A 9,043-nucleotide genomic window follows, 5' to 3' on the forward strand; every position below is an offset into this window, starting at 1 on the left:
AATACATGCAGGTTTTATAAATGATTTACAAAATAGACACAAGTACGTGAAACTACATTCTATGGTTGAATTATCGAAATCGAATATGCCCCTTTTTATTAAGTCTGGTAATCTAAGAATTTGGGAACAGACACCCTAATTGACGCGAATCCTAAAGATAGATCTATTGGGCTTAACAAACCCCATCCAAAGTACCGGATGCTTTAGTACTTCGAAATTTATATCATATCCGAAGGGTGTCCCGGAATGATGGGGATATTCTTATATATGCATCTTGTTAATGTCGGTTGCCAGGTGTTCACCATATGAATGATTTTTATCTCTATGTATGGGATGTGTATTGAAATATGAAATCTTGTGGTCTATTATTATGATTTGATATATATAGGTTAAACCTATAACTCACCAACATTTTTGTTGACGTTTTAAGCATGTTTATTCTCTGGTGATTATTAAGAGCTTCCGCTGTCGCATACTTAAATAAGGACGAGATTTGGAGTCCATGCTTGTATGATATTGTGTAAAAACTGCATTCAAGAAAGTTATTTTGTTGTAACATATTTGTATTGTAAACCATTATGTAATGGTTGTGTGTAAACAGGATATTTTAGATTATCATTATTTGATAATCTACGTAAAGCTTTTTAAACCTTTATTGATGAAATAAAGGTTATGGTTTGTTTTAAAATGAATGCAGTCTTTGAAAAACGTCTCATATAGAGGTCAAAACCTCGCAACGAAATCAATTAATATGGAACGTTTTTAATCAATAAGAACGGGACATTTCAGTTGGTATCCGAGCGTTGGTCTTAGAGAACCAGAATTTTGCATTAGTGTGTCTTATCGAGTTTGTTAGGATGCATTAGTGAGTCTGGACTTCGACCGTGTTTACTTGAAAAATGATTGCTTAACAAATTTTGTTGGAAACTATATATTTTTATAATGTGAATATTATGTGATATATTAATCTCTTAACGCGTTTGATATTATGTGATAGATGTCTACCTCTAGAACAAGTCCCATTGACTCACCTAATAATAATGAAGAGTCAAATGTAAATTGGAATGATTCGTGGACTGATTCACAAGTTCCCGAAGAGGAACCGGAAGAAGAGTCGGAACCGGAAGAAGAATCGGAACCGGAAGAAGAATCGGAACCGGATGAAGAAATAGAACCGGTGGGGAAAATAATAAAATGGTTAAGTAAAAGAAAATCCTCAACCAACCGACCAAGGTTAATTATGGTCAATGGTGTTTCCGCCAAGGAAGCAAAATATTGGGAGGATTACCAATTCTCCGATGAATCGGATTCCGACGAGAATTCCGATGATGTTATAGAAATTACCCCAACTGAATTTAAAAAGGCAAAAGAAAATAATAAGGGAAAGGGCATAAAAATAGAGAAATCTAATTCCAACCCCGATGAACTTTATATGTATCATCAACCCCCGAAGTCCTTAAGTTGTAACAATGACCCGGGAACCTCTAAACCACCAGGTTTTTCTAAACCAATGTGGAAAATGACGGTTCGTATTAGGGGAACATCATATATCCCTAGAAACTTGGCAAAACGAACCAAAATCGAAGAAGAAGAAACAAGCGAGTCGGAATAAGATAGTTGTATTCGTGTGGTGCAATATATGTAATATAGTGTGCTTATGCTTTATGATATATGTAAAAATTGCTTGTATTAATAAGTATTTTTTTTATGAATCTAACTCTTGTCTATTTTACAGTATAAAAACACAAAATGGATAGACAACCCAATATTTTAAGAGACCTACCCGGAGACATGATTGATGAAATCTTGTCTAGAGTCGGTCAGAATTCTTCGGCACAACTATTTAAGGCGAGATCAGTTTGTAAGACATTCGAAGAACGTTCCAAGAATGCCTTGGTTTATAAAAGGCTTTCGTTCGAAAGATGGGGGATATCACATTGGGAAATCCATAAGTTACGATGTGTTTACTTTGACGCATATATTGCGGGGAACCCAAATGCTATTTTACGCAATGGGTTAAGAAATTATTTTGACTCAATATATCCGAATATTGGACTTCGTGATTTAGAAAAAGCGGCTAACATGCAACATAAAGAAGCATGTTATGCTTACGGATTAGTAATGTTCGCTTCTCACCAAAGTGAGAACAAGAACATCGGGCTACAACTATTAAACAAAATGTTTCCACAAGTGACGGAGTCGGTAATTAGGGTAAGAAATGAGGTTTTTAGATTGTTACGGGACTGTTGGACATTATGTAGTGACCCGAACTTTTCCATGTTTATATATATTAATTGAGATTGATATTTACATGATTAAATGTTTCCAACATGTTAAGCAATCAAACTTGTTAAGACTTGATTAATTGAAATATGTTTCATATAGACAATTGACCACCCAAGTTGACCGGTGATTCACGAACGTTAAAACTTGTAAAAACTATATGATGACATATATATGGATATATATATAGTTAACATGATACTATGATAAGTAAACATATCATTAAGTATATTAACAATGAACTACATATGTAAAAACAAGACTACTAACTTAATGATTTTTAAACGAGACATATATGTAACGATTATCGTTGTAAAGACATTTAATGTATATATATCATATATTAAGAGATATTCATACATGATAATATCATGATAATATAATAATTTAAAATCTCATTTGATATTATAAACATTGGGTTAACAACATTTAACAAGATCGTTAACCTAAAGGTTTCAAAACAACACTTACATGTAACGACTAACGATGACTTAACGACTCAGTTAAAATGTATATACATGTAGTGTTTTAATATGTATTTATACACTTTTGAAAGACTTCAATACACTTATCAAAATACTTCTACTTAACAAAAATGCTTACAATTACATCCTCGTTCAGTTTCATCAACAATTCTACTCGTATGCACCCGTATTCGTACTCGTACAATACACAGCTTTTAGATGTATGTACTATTGGTATATACACTCCAATGATCAGCTCTTAGCAGCCCATGTGAGTCACCTAACACATGTGGGAACCATCATTTGGCAACTAGCATGAAATATCTCATAAAATTACAAAAATATGAGTAATCATTCATGACTTATTTACATGAAAACAAAATTACATATCCTTTATATCTAATCCATACACCAACGACCAAAAACACCTACAAACACTTTCATTCTTCAATTTTCTTCATCTAATTGATCTCTCTCAAGTTCTATCTTCAAGTTCTAAGTGTTCTTCATAAATTCCAAAAGTTCTAGTTTCATAAAATCAAGAATACGTTCAAGTTTGCTAGCTCACTTCCAATCTTGTAAGGTGATCATACAACCTCAAGAAATCTTTGTTTCTTACATTAGGTTATCATTCTAATACAAGGTAATAATCATATTCAAACTTTGGTTCAATTTCTATAACTATAACAATCTTATTTCAAGTGATGATCTTACTTGAACTTGTTTTCGTGTCATGATTCTGCTTCAAGAACTTCGAGCCATCCAAGGATCCATTGAAGCTAGATCCATTTTTCTATTTTCCAGTAGGTTTATCCAAGGAAATTAAGGTAGTAATGATGTTCATAACATCATTCGATTCATACATATAAAGCTATCTTATTCGAAGGTTTAAACTTGTAATCACTAGAACATAGTTTAGTTAATTCTAAACTTGTTCGCAAACAAAAGTTAATCCTTCTAACTTGACTTTTAAAATCAACTAAACACATGTTCTATATCTATATGATATGCTAACTTAATGATTTAAAACCTGGAAACACGAAAAACACCGTAAAACCGGATTTACGCCGTCGTAGTAACACCGCGGGCTGTTTTGGGTTAGTTAATTAAAAACTATGATAAACTTTGATTTAAAAGTTGTTATTCTGGGAAAATGATTTTTATTATGAACATGAAACTATATCCAAAAATTATGGTTAAACTCAAAGTGAAAGTATGTTTTCTAAAATGGTCATCTAGACATCGTTCTTTCGACTGAAATGACTACCTTTACAAAAACGACTTGTAACTTATTTTTCCGACTATAAACCTATACTTTTTCTGTTTAGATTCATAAAATATAGTTCAATATGAAACCATAGCAATTTGATTCACTCAAAACGGATTTAAAATGAAGAAGTTATGGGTAAAACAAGATTGGATAATTTTTCTCATTTTAGCTACGTGAAAATTGGTAATAAATCTATTCCAACCATAACTTAATCAACTTGTATTGTATATTATGTAATCTTGAGATAGCATAGACACGTATACAATGTTTCGACCTATCATGTCGACACATCTATATATATTTCGGAACAACCATAGACACTCTATATGTGAATGTTGGAGTTAGCTATACAGGGTTGAGGTTGATTCCAAAATATATATAGTTTGGGTTGTGATCAATACTGAGATACGTATACACTGGGTCGTGGATTGATTCAAGATAATATTTATCGATTTATTTCTGTACATCTAACTGTGGACAACTAGTTGTAGGTTACTAACGAGGACAGCTAACTTAATAAACTTAAAACACCAAAATATATTAAAAGTGTTGTAAATATATTTTGAGCATACTTTGATATATATGTATATATTGTTATAGGTTCGTGAATCAACCAGTGGCCAAGTCTTACTTTCTGACGAAGTAAAAATCTGTGAAAGTGAGTTATAGTCCCACTTTTAAAATCTAATATTTTTGGGATGAGAATACATGCAGGTTTTATAAATGATTTACAAAATAGACACAAGTACGTGAAACTACATTCTATGGTTGAATTATCGAAATCGAATATGCCCCTTTTTATTAAGTCTGGTAATCTAAGAATTTGGGAACAGACACCCTAATTGACGCGAATCCTAAAGATAGATCTATTGGGCTTAACAAACCCCATCCAAAGTACCGGATGCTTTAGTACTTCGAAATTTATATCATATCCGAAGGGTGTCCCGGAATGATGGGGATATTCTTATATATGCATCTTGTTAATGTCGGTTGCCAGGTGTTCACCATATGAATGATTTTTATCTCTATGTATGGGATGTGTATTGAAATATGAAATCTTGTGGTCTATTATTATGATTTGATATATATAGGTTAAACCTATAACTCACCAACATTTTTGTTGACGTTTTAAGCATGTTTATTCTCTGGTGATTATTAAGAGCTTCCGCTGTCGCATACTTAAATAAGGACGAGATTTGGAGTCCATGCTTGTATGATATTGTGTAAAAACTGCATTCAAGAAAGTTATTTTGTTGTAACATATTTGTATTGTAAACCATTATGTAATGGTTGTGTGTAAACAGGATATTTTAGATTATCATTATTTGATAATCTACGTAAAGCTTTTTAAACCTTTATTGATGAAATAAAGGTTATGGTTTGTTTTAAAATGAATGCAGTCTTTGAAAAACGTCTCATATAGAGGTCAAAACCTCGCAACGAAATCAATTAATATGGAACGTTTTTAATCAATAAGAACGGGACATTTCAGTTGGTATCCGAGCGTTGGTCTTAGAGAACCAGAATTTTGCATTAGTGTGTCTTATCGAGTTTGTTAGGATGCATTAGTGAGTCTGGACTTCGACCGTGTTTACTTGAAAAATGATTGCTTAACAAATTTTGTTGGAAACTATATATTTTTATAATGTGAATATTATGTGATATATTAATCTCTTAACGCGTTTGATATTATGTGATAGATGTCTACCTCTAGAACAAGTCCCATTGACTCACCTAATAATAATGAAGAGTCAAATGTAAATTGGAATGATTCGTGGACTGATTCACAAGTTCCCGAAGAGGAACCGGAAGAAGAGTCGGAACCGGAAGAAGAATCGGAACCGGAAGAAGAATCGGAACCGGATGAAGAAATAGAACCGGTGGGGAAAATAATAAAATGGTTAAGTAAAAGAAAATCCTCAACCAACCGACCAAGGTTAATTATGGTCAATGGTGTTTCCGCCAAGGAAGCAAAATATTGGGAGGATTACCAATTCTCCGATGAATCGGATTCCGACGAGAATTCCGATGATGTTATAGAAATTACCCCAACTGAATTTAAAAAGGCAAAAGAAAATAATAAGGGAAAGGGCATAAAAATAGAGAAATCTAATTCCAACCCCGATGAACTTTATATGTATCATCAACCCCCGAAGTCCTTAAGTTGTAACAATGACCCGGGAACCTCTAAACCACCAGGTTTTTCTAAACCAATGTGGAAAATGACGGTTCGTATTAGGGGAACATCATATATCCCTAGAAACTTGGCAAAACGAACCAAAATCGAAGAAGAAGAAACAAGCGAGTCGGAATAAGATAGTTGTATTCGTGTGGTGCAATATATGTAATATAGTGTGCTTATGCTTTATGATATATGTAAAAATTGCTTGTATTAATAAGTATTTTTTTTATGAATCTAACTCTTGTCTATTTTACAGTATAAAAACACAAAATGGATAGACAACCCAATATTTTAAGAGACCTACCCGGAGACATGATTGATGAAATCTTGTCTAGAGTCGGTCAGAATTCTTCGGCACAACTATTTAAGGCGAGATCAGTTCGTAAGACATTCGAAGAACGTTCCAAGAATGCCTTGGTTTATAAAAGGCTTTCGTTCGAAAGATGGGGGATATCACATTGGGAAATCCATAAGTTACGATGTGTTTACTTTGACGCATATATTGCGGGGAACCCAAATGCTATTTTACGCAATGGGTTAAGAAATTATTTTGACTCAATATATCCGAATATTGGACTTCGTGATTTAGAAAAAGCGGCTAACATGCAACATAAAGAAGCATGTTATGCTTACGGATTAGTAATGTTCGCTTCTCACCAAAGTGAGAACAAGAACATCGGGCTACAACTATTAAACAAAATGTTTCCACAAGTGACGGAGTCGGTAATTAGGGTAAGAAATGAGGTTTTTAGATTGTTACGGGACTGTTGGACATTATGTAGTGACCCGAACTTTTCCATGTTTATATATATTAATTGAGATTGATATTTACATGATTAAATGTTTCCAACATGTTAAGCAATCAAACTTGTTAAGACTTGATTAATTGAAATATGTTTCATATAGACAATTGACCACCCAAGTTGACCGGTGATTCACGAACGTTAAAACTTGTAAAAACTATATGATGACATATATATGGATATATATATAGTTAACATGATACTATGATAAGTAAACATATCATTAAGTATATTAACAATGAACTACATATGTAAAAACAAGACTACTAACTTAATGATTTTTAAACGAGACATATATGTAACGATTATCGTTGTAAAGACATTTAATGTATATATATCATATATTAAGAGATATTCATACATGATAATATCATGATAATATAATAATTTAAAATCTCATTTGATATTATAAACATTGGGTTAACAACATTTAACAAGATCGTTAACCTAAAGGTTTCAAAACAACACTTACATGTAACGACTAACGATGACTTAACGACTCAGTTAAAATGTATATACATGTAGTGTTTTAATATGTATTTATACACTTTTGAAAGACTTCAATACACTTATCAAAATACTTCTACTTAACAAAAATGCTTACAATTACATCCTCGTTCAGTTTCATCAACAATTCTACTCGTATGCACCCGTATTCGTACTCGTACAATACACAGCTTTTAGATGTATGTACTATTGGTATATACACTCCAATGATCAGCTCTTAGCAGCCCATGTGAGTCACCTAACACATGTGGGAACCATCATTTGGCAACTAGCATGAAATATCTCATAAAATTACAAAAATATGAGTAATCATTCATGACTTATTTACATGAAAACAAAATTACATATCCTTTATATCTAATCCATACACCAACGACCAAAAACACCTACAAACACTTTCATTCTTCAATTTTCTTCATCTAATTGATCTCTCTCAAGTTCTATCTTCAAGTTCTAAGTGTTCTTCATAAATTCCAAAAGTTCTAGTTTCATAAAATCAAGAATACTTTCAAGTTTGCTAGCTCACTTCCAATCTTGTAAGGTGATCATACAACCTCAAGAAATCTTTGTTTCTTACATTAGGTTATCATTCTAATACAAGGTAATAATCATATTCAAACTTTGGTTCAATTTCTATAACTATAACAATCTTATTTCAAGTGATGATCTTACTTGAACTTGTTTTCGTGTCATGATTCTGCTTCAAGAACTTCGAGCCATCCAAGGATCCATTGAAGCTAGATCCATTTTTCTATTTTCCAGTAGGTTTATCCAAGGAAATTAAGGTAGTAATGATGTTCATAACATCATTCGATTCATACATATAAAGCTATCTTATTCGAAGGTTTAAACTTGTAATCACTAGAACATAGTTTAGTTAATTCTAAACTTGTTCGCAAACAAAAGTTAATCCTTCTAACTTGACTTTTAAAATCAACTAAACACATGTTCTATATCTATATGATATGCTAACTTAATGATTTAAAACCTGGAAACACGAAAAACACCGTAAAACCGGATTTACGCCGTCGTAGTAACACCGCGGGCTGTTTTGGGTTAGTTAATTAAAAACTATGATAAACTTTGATTTAAAAGTTGTTATTCTGGGAAAATGATTTTTATTATGAACATGAAACTATATCCAAAAATTATGGTTAAACTCAAAGTGGAAGTATGTTTTCTAAAATGGTCATCTAGACGTCGTTCTTTCGACTGAAATGACTACCTTTACAAAAACGACTTGTAACTTATTTTTACGACTATAAACCTATACTTTTATGTTTAGATTCATAAAATAGAGTTCAATATGAAACCATAGCAATTTGATTCACTCAAAACGGATTTAAAATGAAGAAGTTATGGGTAAAACAAGATTGGATAATTTTTCTCATTTTAGCTACGTGAAAATTGGTAACAAATCTATTCCAACCATAACTTAATCAACTTGTATTGTATATTATGTAATCTTGAGATACCATAGACACGTATACAATGTTTCGACCTATCATGTCGACACATCTATATATATTTCGGA

This window comes from Rutidosis leptorrhynchoides, chromosome 8 (genome assembly GCF_046630445.1).
Source record: "Rutidosis leptorrhynchoides isolate AG116_Rl617_1_P2 chromosome 8, CSIRO_AGI_Rlap_v1, whole genome shotgun sequence".
Taxonomy (NCBI): Eukaryota; Viridiplantae; Streptophyta; class Magnoliopsida; order Asterales; family Asteraceae; genus Rutidosis; species Rutidosis leptorrhynchoides.